A 13,070-nucleotide genomic window follows, 5' to 3' on the forward strand; every position below is an offset into this window, starting at 1 on the left:
TGTACACTAACATCTCTGTGGAGATCTTAATCCCTCAAAAGGTGCCTTGGTGCTTATGCCCTATTATTAATTCTGTCAGTTATATTCAATTACTCACTATTACAGACAGAGCTATTAGGAGTGAACAATCTTGTAGCTAAAGCTTTGAGCGTTTTCTAATTTCATAGATTTTTCTTAGAAATAAAACTGGCAAATGCGCTTTTGTGACTTTTGATACATATTGTCGTATTTTCTTTTTTAGAGAGAAGGTCTCACTCTCTTGTCCAGGCTGGAGTACAGTAACACAGTTATGGCTCACTGCAGCCTCAGATTCCTGGGCTCAATGATCCTCCTGCCTCAGCCTCCCAAGTAGCTGGGACCACAGGTGTGCATCACCATGCCCAGCTAATTTTTAATTTTTGTAGAGATGGGGTGTGGTCTCGCTATGTTGCCCATGCTGGTCTCAAACTCCTGAGCTCACAGGATCCACCGACTTTGGCCTCCCGAAGTGCTGGGATCATAGGCATGTGCCACTGTGCCTGGCCCTATATTGCCATATTTATAATCTCGGTTTCATAGCCAAAGCATTGTATTTTCCTGTTATTTTAACATGAATTTTTAATCATTAATGAGGTTAAGTGTCTGTAGGAATGCTTATTGCATATTTACACTTATTATTATTTTTTTGAGATGGACTCTTGCTCTGTTATCCAAGATGGAGGGCAGTGGCATGATCTTGACTCACGGCAACCTCCAATTCCCAGGTTCAAGTGATTCTCCTGCCTCAGCCTCCCGACTAGCTGGGATTACAGGAATACGCCACCACACCCGGCTAATTTTTGTATTTTTTTTAGTAGAAATGGGGTTTCACCATGTCGGCCAGGCTGGTCTTGAACTCCTGACTTCAGGTGATCTGCCTGCCTTGGCCTCCCAAAGTGCTGGGATTAGAGGTGTGCGCCACCACGCCCGGCCTATATTTACACTTCTTATATTGGGTCTGTTGTCCATGTTTTCTGTTGGAATATTTTTCCTGATTTATTTTTTAATAAGTATTCTTTTATATTGAGTATACAAACCCATTAGCTATTATATGTGAGGTAAACATTCCCCTACTTTTATTTTTAGTGGTAACAATAATATGTCTCTCTGTCCAAGAAGCTATGCCTGAAAGTAGGATTTTACCTACTGTGTTTGGTAAAGGTAAAATTTGAAATAGCTTATGTGGAATCACAAAGCCTGGTGTTGAGACTTATCCTAGGAGCCAAAGACTGGCCAGGCTGTGTGTGTGTGTGTGTGTGCTGTGCATAGTGTGTGTTGTGTGGTGTGTGTGTGTGTTCTTAAGTCACCAGGTCAGATTATCTAGATTTTATTTTATTTTATTTTTTGGTACAGATGACGGCTTACTATGTTGCTCAGGCTGGTCTCGAACTCCTGGGCTCAAGAGATCTTCCCACCTCAGCTTCCCAAACTGCTGCGATTATTGACATGAGCCACAGCTCCTGGCCAAGCTTACCTGGATTTCAAAAGATAAACACAAGGTAAGACAGAACTCACTCAACCAATGCCCACCAGTTATTAGATCTCATCATGTCTGCCTCACACGTAAGGTTTTTCTAAAATATGTTTTCTTTTGAAGTCATAACGTTCCTGATCACACACTGTAGTCCGGATTTCCTAGTCTGTCATCTCATTTTGCAAACCTTAACTAAAAATATAAAATAAAATCTGTGTTTTCCTTAGGAAATCTTTTTTTACTTAGGAAAGCATTTTATTACATATATTATTTTTTGACACAACATCTCAGTGAAGTAACCAGGAAATGGACTGTTTCTCCCCATTTTATAGATGGGTAAAATGAGGCTCAGGGAATGGAATTATCAATGCAAAGTCATTAAGGGGTGGAGGCTACACTCAAACCCAGACATTCTGACTCCAACTCTGGAAGATTCTTCGTGAGCCCACAGTGGTTTGGGGCCCAGGAGTGGAGCCAGAAACCCTCACTGCTTATAATGAGGTGATTGGTCTGCTCAGCACTGGGGCCTCAATTTCCCTGTCTGCATTATCTCTGCAGCATTAGCTAAAGTAAAACACCCACGTGGGGTCAGGGATCAGGGCGCCGTGTCACTGCAGTAGGCTTGTCCTGTCCTGGCCGGCGCCGCCAGTGTGGTAGGGAGTTGCCCACTCTTGAGCTAATGGCGCCACATCCCCACAGTTGGCCTCCCAACAGTCACCCGTGGACACCCATCTCCGCAGCACCTCTCAACAGTGACAGTTCTCATCTCTGTCACAAGTGTCTCTGGATGATTTCCTGTCATTTTCTGCATGAGCGTGTGGGTAAACGCTTCCACTTTCAATCACTTTGGGCTTGTTGACAAGTGGCTTGAATCTTCTTTGTTCATCCATCAAAAAGTTGTCAAACCCTTCCCTGTGCCATGCATTTTGCGGCCTGATGGGGATGGAGAAAAAAAATAGATGAGAATCCTGGCTCTTCGGGAGCCTTCTGTCTAGTAAAAGACACCTATGAGCAGGGTCCCAGGAGAGGAGGGAGCAATCAAGAAAGCTGAGCTTCCCAGGGGTGATGTTAGACTGAGCACTGCAGAATGAATAGGAGCTGGCCAGAGGGAGAAGAGGGAAAGGCTCAAGGGAATGGCCCAGGCAAAAGCACAGTTTCAAGGATGGGGCTTGGATGGTGACGGTGGGAGGAGCATCCGGCTGAGGATGAAGCAGGAGCTAGACTGGGGGCTGCAGGTTGTGAAGAGCCCCAGGTGCCAGGCTGGGGAGCTGCTTTTATCTTGTCCTCCCAGTGACTCCTGCATGGGGGGCAGGTCAGGTGTGACTTGGCTGCCGACCTCAAGGCACACATAGGACAAGGGAAGAAAAGAGCTGACCACTGGAGTCCTCCCATGGTACCGGCATCCAAAATGGGTCACTCTGGCTGAGAAATCCCCCTGCTCCTGTAGTCATAGTGGGCAGTGCCAGGGCTCAGGGGTGCTGATGCAGTGGCCCAAACCACCCAACATGGTGGCCGATTCCCGTTTTCCCTGGGCCTTCAAGGCTCGAGCAGGATGGTGCCTACCTCGCAGGCCGAAAGTCTTCCCCTGTGGGGCTAGAAAAGCCTCTCTGCTGCCTTGGGGTTGATTTTTTTCCCTGCTGTCTAATCAGCTTGCCGCTCCACAACTGATTCAAACTATTTCTCAGCCCTAGGTCAGGCTCTTGCCTCACTTTCAGACCACGGCAGACATTGCTCCACACTCAGTGCTAATCCTAATCTTGCTACACCCCTGCATGACTGGCTTCCATAATCACAATAGTAATAGCCGTAAGGGTAACCCCTGCCTTTCCTAAGGGCTTCCTCTGTGCCAAGCACCACACTAGAACGGTTCACCGTGCCCGTGGCCACTGTGCTCCTCTGCCTCCTGCTCGTTCTCCCTCCACCCTGGGCTACTGTTACCCAGCAATGGGCTTGCTGCCTGAAGTAGAAAGAGGCCAATATGATGGCCCTCGCTTTTGAGAACAGCAAAAGCTTTATTGTGAGCTGGCTTGCAAGAAGACAGGAGCCAACACCCAAATCTGTCTTCCTGAGCTGGGGTCTGGGGATGGGTTTTATAGGCAGAGAGTAACAGTGAAAGAGACAGGAAGGTGCAAAGAAGCATGATCTGATAGGTTCATGCAAAGAGGCCATGACAGGTCCTTGGCTCTTGGCCAGGTGCAGTGGCTCACGTCTGTAATCCTAGCACTTTGGGAGGCCGAGGCGGGCAGATTACTTGAGGTCAAGAGTTTGAAACTAGCCTGGCCAACAATGGTGAAACCCAGTCTGTACTAAAAATACAAAGATTATCCAGGCATGGTGGCAAGTGCCTGTAATTTCAGCTACGTGAGAGGTTGAGGCAGGAGAATCACTTGAACCTGGGAGGCGGAGGCTGAAGTGAGCCAAGCTTGACCCACTGCACTCCAGCAACAAAGTGAGATTCCGTCTCAAAAAAAAAAAAAAAAAAAAAAAAAAAGTTCTTGGCTCTTAAGTCTGTGCTGCAACAAAACAGGGCACCGCTGGTTTCCTCATTTGGTCCCCATTCCTGGATTCTAGTACTTAGTTTCCATCTGTTTTCCATTCCATCCGGCTCTGGGGTCATGAGTCGGGCACACTTAGCTCATCTGGACATGCTCAGGTTACCTGCCTTGCAACCTGGGGCTGTTTCAACAGAAAAACAGCTCATCATTTTGTCACTGATAAAGTTGAGCCAAATGGGACTGCTTCTGCAATTAACCTTCCTTCTACCAATGATGTGCGTTTTGAGGCCCTGTACAATCTAGTGCTTTGTCAACCAAGCCAAAATTCAATTCTGAATCAGTTGAGATACTGAGTTTGGCTGTGTAAGTGTAACAGATATTCAGAGTACCAGTGATTTAAACAAGACGCAAGACTGTCTTTCCCACATAGAAGTCTAAGAAGGCATGGCGCCTCTGTACTGCAAAGTCAGCAGGGACCCAGTCTCCTTTTGTCTGATTGCTCTGCCACCCCCAAAGTGTCGCCTTCTCACAGAGTCCATGAAGGAGCCCCACCACCACGTCCCTTTGAGGGCATGCAATCTAGGAGTTGCAGGGTTCACTTGCATTCAGATCCTATTGTGTCCGGAATTGGTGGGTTCTTGGTCTCGCTGACTTCAAGAATGAAGCCGCGGACTGTCACAGTGAGTGTTACAGCTCTTAAAGGCAGCACGTCTAGAGTTGTTCATTCCTCCTGGTGGGTTCATGGTCTCGCTGGCTTCAGGAGTGAAGCTGCAGACCTTCGCCACGAGTGTTATAGCTCGTGAAGGTGGTGTGGTCCCAAAGAGTAAGCAGCAGCAAGATTTATTGTAAAGAGTGAAAGAACAAAGCTTCCACGGTGTGGAAGGGGACCCAAGCCAGTTTCCACTGCTGGCTGGGGCAGCCTCTTTTTATTCCCTTATCTGACCCCACCCACATCCTGCTGATTGGTCAGTTTTACAGAGAGCTGATTGGTCCATTTTGACAGAGTGCTGATTGGTGCATTTACAATCCCTAAGCTAGACACAGAGTGCTGATTGGTGCGTTTACAATTGTTTAGCTAGACACAGAGTGCTAGACAGAAAAGTTCTCCAAGTCCCCACTAGATTATCTAGATACAGAGTATTGATTGGTGTATTTACAAACCTTGAGCTAGACACAGGGTGCTGATTGGTGTGTTTACAATCCCTGAGCTAGACACAGAGTGCTGACTGGTGCATTTACAACCCTTTAGCTAGACAGAGTGCTAGACAGAAAAGTTCTCCAAGTCCCCACTAGATTAGCTAGATACAGAGTACTGATTGGTGTATTTACAAACCTCGAGCTAGACACAGAGTGCTGAGTGGTGCATTTACAATCCTCTAGCTAGACATAAAAGTTCTCCAAGTTCCTACCCGACTCAGGAGCCCAGCTAGCTTCATCTAGTGGATCCTGTGCCAGGGCCACAGGCGGAGCTGCCCGCCAATCCTGCACCGCACACCTGCACTCCTCAGCCCTTGGGTGGTCAATGGGACCAGGCACTGTGGAGCAGGCAGGGGGAGGCACCCATCGGGAAGGCTCGGGCTGCGCAGGAGCCCACCGGTTGGGGGGCTTGGGCTTTGTGGGCTGCAGGTCCCAAGCCCTGCCCTGTGGGGAGGCAGCTGAGGCCTGGTGTGAACTCGAGCATGGTGCAGGTGGGCCAGCAGTGCTGGGGGACCCAGTGTACCCTCTGCAGCTGCTGGCCTGGGTGCTAAGCCCCTCACTGCCCAGGGCCAGTGGTGCCGGCCGGCTGCTCTGAGTGCAGGGCCCACCAAGCCCATGCCCACCTGGAACTCATGCTGGCCCACAAACGCTGCGCGCAGCCCCAGTTCCTTCCCATACCTCTTCCTCCACACCTCCCAGCAAGCAGAGGGAGCCAGTTCTGGCCTTGGCCAGCCCAGAGAGGGGCTCCCACAGTGCAGTGGCAGGCTGAAGGTCTCCTCAAGCACAGCCAGAGTGGGTGTTGAGGCCGAGGAGGTGCCAAGAGTGAGTGAGGGCTGCGAGGGCTGCCAGCACACTGTCACTTCTCAATCCCCCCTCTAAACAGGATACCCCAATTGCTGTTGGGAATTTGGTCGATGACACTCTAGCTACTTCCTGCTGGATAGGGGGGATGAGGGGGCTCTGCAGTTGTAGTGTCCTTCAGAGGGAAGCTCTCTAGGCCAGTAAAAGTGCCAGTGGGACGGTCCAGGGGTCCTCAGTAGAAGTTGTTAGTTGAGCTCATTGGGGTTCCATTTGTAAGACCATCTGTAGCTTGATGGCCTCAATTCCAGAGGAAACAAATTTGACAAGAAGGTTAAAAATACAGGGGCCAAAGGCAAGTAACAGCAAGATGGCTGCCACAGGACCTGGAAAGGGGAGAAGCCATGTTGCCCAACTCCAGAGGTTGGTATAAGAGTTTGAAAGGTGTCTGATTTCAGAAGTCTTTTCCTGTAAATGCTGGGTGGCATCTCGTACTGTCCCTTACTGGGTAGTATTAAAACAACACTCTTCCCCTAAGAAGGTGCAGAGTCCTCCTTCCTCAGCAGTGAGGAGGTCTAGGCCTCAACAGTTTTGGAGAGTCACTGCTGCTAAAGAGTCTATTTGGGATTGTAAAGGAAGGATAGATTTCGTTATTTCTTGCAAACTGTCTGAGAAATCCTTTGAGAGTGTGTGGTAGTAGGATAATGAAGTAGGTAAACCGACTATTCTGGTTCCTGTAGCAGTAGCCATTCCTAACCCTATAAGTAGGCGCATTAGTTGTATGGCTCTGTGCTGACGGACTTGAGCTTTGAGGGGTACTGAAAAGGTCCGATATCCTGGGGCAATGTTAATGTTGGGACTTAGAAAGACTAAGGTTCAGGTGCCCGTCCAGTTAGTGGGGAGGCAGATATAGGTCGACGTTCCACATAAGAATATACCTTGGCTGGGTAGACAGAACTTTACCCTGGTCTTTAAAGGAATAGGGTACACTGTTTTTTCTTTACTATTTCTATCTCTCTTTTTGACTTCTTCATTGTCTCATTGTCTCTCTCTTTTTCTCTGACTCCCTCTTTTTCTCGCTGACTCTTCCGCTCTCTCTGACTTTCTCTTTCTCTCTTTCCTTTTTTTTTTTTTTTTTTTTTTTAAGACGGAGTCTCGCTCTGTTGCCCGGGCTGGAGTGCTGTGGCCGGATCTCAGCTCACTGCAAGCTCCGCCTCCCGGGTTCCCGCCATTCTCCTGCCTCAGCCTCCCGAGTAGCTGGGACTACAGGCGCCCGCCACCTCGCCCAGCTAGTTTTTTGTATTTTTAGTAGAGATGGGGTTTCACCGTGTTAACCAGGATGGTCTCGATCTCCTGACCTCGTGATCCGCCCGTCTCGGCCTCCCAAAGTGCTGGGATTACAGGCTTAAGCCACCGTGCCCGGCCCTCTCTTTCCTTTTTGCTGCCTCTGCCAGCTGCTTATGCTGCTGTTCTCCCTTCTCCTTCCCCTTTTTGATGGCTTTGGCAGTGTAAGATTGCCACCTTCTTTGGTTTTTACACTGTGTGCAGTAACTCCATGATTTCCTTGTGGTATTTAATGGGGGTTCCCCGAGGTTAGGAACTCCCTTTCTTTCCATATTGCAGCATGGGCATGTAGGATTAGATAAGCATACTTGCTATCTGTATACACATTTATTCTTTTTCCCTTTCCCAGTTCTAAAGTTCGGGTAAGTGCTACTAGTTCTGCTAACTGGGCACTGGTCCCTGGGGGAAGAGGCTTGCTTTCAAATATGGTTACATCACTAACCATGGCATAACCTGCCTTTTGTATCCCATTCTCCACAAATGAACTTCCATCAGTATATAGGTTAAGGTCAGGATTAGCTAAGGGGACTTCTAAGAGATCATCTTGGGCAGCATAAATCTGGACTATAATTTGGTGGCAGTCATGCTCAATTGGTTCCCCATCCTCTGGGAGAAAAGTGGCAGGGTTGAGGGCCACGCACATGCATATTTGAAGCACCGGTCCCTCAAGGAGTAGCACCTGGTATCTAAGTAGGCAGTTGTCTGATAGCCATCAACTTCCTTTGGCACCTAGTATGCCATTTACATCATGAGTAGTCCAGACAGTGAGATCCTTTCCTTGTATTATCTTGGTAGCGTCTGAGACTAAGACGGCCACTGCTGCAACTACCCTTAAACAGTGAGGTCGGCCTTTTGCTACTACATCAATTTCCTTACTTAGGTATGCCACTGGTTGTGGGGTTGTCCCACGAGTCTGAGTAAGGACTCCAAGAGCTACCCCTGCTCTTTCTGTGACTTATAAAGAGAAGTTTTGTCCTGTTGGAAGGCTTAAGGCTGGAACTTGTACTAGGGCCTGCTTTAAGGTTTTGAAGGCTGTTTCTGCCTCTGGTTCCCATTCTACTAGATGACTATTTGCCCTCTGGCTTTCCTTGATTAGAGTATAGAGGGGCCTGACTATCTTGCTGTATCCGGGGATCCATAGTTGGCAAAAGCCGGCAATTCCAAGGAACCCCCACAACTGTTTCAATGTCTTAGGGTGAGGATAAGCCAGTATAGGCTGCATTCGTTCCTTGCTGAGGGCCCTCATCCCTCTGGCTAAGATTAGGTCTAGATATTTGACCTGCTGTAGGCAAAGCTGGGCCTTCAACCTAGATGCCTTGTACCCTTGATTAGCTAGAAAGTTCAAGAGATCTAGAGAAGCCTGCTGACATGAGGCTTCTGAACTGGTAGCTAAAAGTAAATCCTCCACATATTGAAGGACCAGAGTGCCTGAACTTGAGAAGTGGCCTAGATCTTGGGCCAGTGCCTGACCAAACAGGTGAGGGCTGTCCCTAAACCCTTGGGGCAAGACCGTCCACGTGTTGGGACGTTTGGTCTGTGGAATCCTCAAAGGCAAAGAAAAACTGCGAGTCAGAGTGCAGGGGAATACAGAAGGCATCCTGGAGGTCCAGAACTGTGAGCCATTCTGCTTCCTCTGGTATTTGAGAGAGCCGGGTATAGGGGTTTGGTATAACTGGATATAGAGGAATTACTGCCTCATTGATGAGTCTAAGATCTTGCACCAGTCTCCACTGACCATTCAGTTTTTGTACTCCCAGAATTTGGGGTGTTGCAAGGACTGCTGCATTTCCTTGCTAAGCCTTGGGCTTTCAAATGTTTAACAATATCCTGTAATTCTTTATGAGCTTGAGGCCTTGAGGGATATTGCCTTTGATAAGGAAAAGTGGTGGGATCTTTTAACTTGATTTGGACTGGGTGGGCATTTTTTACCCTTCCAAATTGTCCTTCCAATGCCCAGACTTCAGGGTTGATTCCCTCTTCAAGTAGGGGACAACAAATGGGTAATTTGTTCCCCATATTTGTGTAGATAATAGCTCCAGCCTTGGCTAATATATCCCTCCCTAATAAAGGTGTGGGATTTTCAGGCATCACAAGAAAGGCATGTGAAAAGAGCAAAGTCTCCCAATTACAACTGAGGAGGTGGGAGAAATACTTGGTTACAGGCTGTCCCAGGATTCCTCGGATGGTAATGGACCTTGAGGACAGTCATCCAGGACAGGAGATTAACACTTGAAGGCTGCGCCAGTGTCCAGGAGGAAGTCAATTTCCTGGTCCTTCGTCCTCTGGGGCAGTGCACCTTCCAGTGATTGCCTCGGCATAGTGGACATGGACAAGGGGGCAGCTTGTTTCTCATTGGACAATCTTTTTTGAAGTGTCCTAATAAATCACACCGATAACAAGCCCTACCAGGTGATTGGCCTGCTCCATTTTCTGTCCTCTCTGAACCACCAAGGTCTGTTTGTCTGATGGCCATGACTAAGGCTGCAGCCTTTCTCTTATCTCACTTTTCCTTTTGGGCCTTTTCCTCTTGGTCCCTATTATAGAACACCAAGGTTGCCAGGTTTAATAATGCCTCCAAATTTTGTTCAGAGCCCAGGGCTTGCTTTTGGAGCTTTCTCCTGATATCTGCGACTGACTGGGTAATAAACTTATCTTTTAGAATCAATTGACCCTCAAGTGATTCAGGTGACAGGGGAGTATATTTTCGTAAGGCCTCCTGTAGCCGCTCAAGGAAGGCAGAAGGATTTTCTTCCTTTCCCTGAGTTATGGTGGGCATCATTGAATAATTCATGGGCTTTTTTCTAATTCTCCTTAGTCCTTCTAGAACACAGGTCAATAGATGTTTACGACTCCAGTCCCCATGACCTGAGTCAACGTCCCAGTGGGGATCCATACTGGGGATGGCTTGCTGACCAGTAGGGAATTTGTCCCTTTTTTCAGCTGTCATTCTATTATTTACTTGACTAAGATACCAGGTATCTCCAAACTCTCGGGCTGCAGCTAAAGCCACATTCTTTTCATTAAAGGCCAGGGTTTGATCTAACAATAGCATGACATCTCTCCAAGTGAGGTCGAAGGTTTGCCCTAGACCCTATAGGACATCTATGTACCTATCAGGATCATCTGAAAACTTCCCAAGGTCTACCTTGATCTGCTTTAAATCAGAGAGGGAGAAGGGGACATGTACCCAGGTTGGGCCAAATTCCCCTCCCCCTACAGCTTGAAGGGGCCATAACCGATAGCCTGGGAGTTTTTGTGGTCCTTTGGAGATTTCCTTACTTATTTCCTTCTGGGCAGGGGAGATTAGAGGAGGATTGTCATTAATAGGAAGGGGAGCTATAGGGAGGCTAGGATATGGGAGTAAGCTGAGAGGTCCTCCTGTGGGATGTAAATTGCAAGCTTTGCATAGTTGTGTATTCTCCCTCAATGAAAAGAAAGCTTGGACATGAGGTATTTCACTCCATTTGCCTTCCCTCTTACAGAAAAGGTCAAGCTGCAGGATAGTATTGTAATTTGTACTTCCCTCAGGTGGCCATTTTTCCCCATCAGAGAGAGAATATGGGGGCCAAGCCTTAGTGCAGAAAAAAATGAGCCACCTCTTTTTCAGGGTTTGTGGGTCAAATTGGTCCCAATGGCTTAGGAGGCATTTCAAGGGTGAGCCTGTTGATGCCTGAGTGTTTCCCATCTGAAAGACAAAACCGCCTGCACTTTTGGTTTTTGTTTCTCCTCCTGCCCAAGAACCTGCAACAGTCCCTGGACCCTGCTGATCAGAATAGTTGTGCTCACCGATGCAGCAGCAGAAACACTAGTTTTCCTCTTAGATCACAAAGAGGACTGAGGAATGTTGGATTTAGTGGCCCTTACCAACGCATTCTCGAAAACCTGCACCCTTGCCTGTCCTCCTAGACCACAAAGAGGACCGAGGAAAATGGGATTTAGTGGCCCTTACCGACACATTCTCGAAAACCTGTTAGAGTCCTAAGCATTCTCCTGTTAGTATTGGGACTTTACCCCCATCCCATAGAGATGTTATGCCCCAAAAATGAAGCAGAGGGCCATACCCCGAGGGAGGGAAAGGATCTTCCAGGGTTGGAAGAGTGACAACTTTTGCTGTCACTTACATGAATAGGAAGGATACAATTTCTGAGGCTCCTCATCTCCTAGCTTTAGGAATAGCTTTTAGGAATAGCCTTTTTTAGGTAAAAATTATGTCTTTCTGATTGGTGAGCCCCAGTGCTTAAAGAAGAAGACAGCAGAGTCCTGGAGTTTATGCTAGAAGTCATTCTTATAGGAGAAACTAAAGCACCAGAGACAGGGGGTGGTTTTTAGAAGTGGGACTAGTCTCACAGAAGAGAGGCGAGAGGAAGTTTGTCTGGCAAGCATTAGGACCCAGGAGGAAAAGGGTCAGGATAGATAGGATAGATGGGCGAGTCTTGCTTGGGCGACATGCCTTTGAGAATTCCGCTCATGGCCGCAGGGTCAACCAACTTGTTGGGACCCCTGAGCTGCATGGCTTTCCTCTCTGTCGACCCTTGGTTCAGCCCAGAAGTACAGGAAAAGTGGAAGCTGTTTCCAGGTAAACCAACACTCCCAACTCCGAAGAGTCGGGGGTTGTTAGAGAGCCCTTTCCCAGAAAGCCTGACGCCCGTGTCTTTAGTCCAGAGGCCATGCCAGTCACTTTTAACTGGCTGACAGATGCCTGGTATTTAGCCCCCAAATTCTAAGGAAAAATAGGACAGAACAGCAAGCAAAAGGGGTCCGTTGGTGCTCACCGCTTGGTGATAGGCTATGGTCTCATCACTTGATGATAGTCTCACTGCTTGGCAATAGACGATAGGCCCTTTGTGGTTGCCAAAATGTGTCCAAAATTGGTGGGTTCTTGGTCTCGCTGACTTCAAGAATGAAGCTACGGACTGTCACAGTGAGTGTTACAGCTCTTAAAGGCAGCACACGTCTGGAATTGTTCGTTCCTCCCCATGGGTTCGTGGCCTCGCTGGCTTCAGGAGTGAAGCTGCAGACCCTCGCCATGAGTGTTACAGCTCATGAGAAACGGCATGGACCCAAAGAGTAAGCAGCAGCAAAGATTTATCTTAAAGAGCAAAAGAACAAAGCTTCCACAGTGTGGAAGGGGACCCGAGTGGGTTGCCACTATTGGCTCAGGCAGCCTGCTTTTATTCCTTATCTGACCCCACCTACATCCTGCTGATTGGTCCATTTTACAGAGAGCTGATTGGTCCGTTTTGACAGAGTGCTGATTGGTGTGTTTACAATCCCTGAGCTAGACACAGAGTGCTGATTGGTGCATTTACAATCCTTTAGCTAGACATAGTGCTAGACAGAAAAGTTCTCCAAGTCCCCACTAGATTAGCTACATACAGAGCACTGACTGGTGATTTTACAAACCTTGAGCTAGACACAGAGTGCTGATTGGTGCATATACAATCCTCTAGCTAGACATAAAAGTTCTCCAAGTCCCCAACCAACTTAGGAGCCCAGCTGGCTTCACCTAGTGGATCCTGTGCCAGGGCCGCAGGCAGAGCTGCCCACAAGTCCCACGCCCTGCGCCTGCACTCCTCAGCCCTTGCATGGTGGATGGGACCAGGGGCCGCAGAGCAGGGGGTGGTGCCTGTCAGAGAGGCTTGGTCCATGCGGGAGCCCACCGGTGGGGGGGGGCTCGGGCATGGTGGGCTGCAGGTCCCGAGCCCTGCCCTGCAGGTAGTCAGCTGAGGCCCTGTGAGAACTTG

General features: G+C 48.4%; 1 long non-coding RNA gene across 1 annotated transcript; it reads right to left on the minus strand.

The window, feature by feature from the left end:
- Positions 1-1,438: 1,438 nt before the first annotated feature.
- On the minus strand, positions 1,439-12,460 carry LOC117062746. Its single transcript, XR_004428542.1, has 3 exons — positions 12,099-12,460; positions 2,075-2,425; positions 1,439-1,492 (listed from the first exon to the last, which is right to left on the minus strand). It is a non-coding gene; the product is annotated as an uncharacterized LOC117062746 (long non-coding RNA).
- Between the last annotated feature and the right edge of the window lie 610 nt (positions 12,461-13,070).

Source organism: Trachypithecus francoisi, unplaced genomic scaffold, assembly GCF_009764315.1.
Source record: "Trachypithecus francoisi isolate TF-2019V2 unplaced genomic scaffold, Tfra_2.0 Lachesis_group17, whole genome shotgun sequence".
NCBI lineage: Eukaryota > Metazoa > Chordata > Mammalia > Primates > Cercopithecidae > Trachypithecus > Trachypithecus francoisi.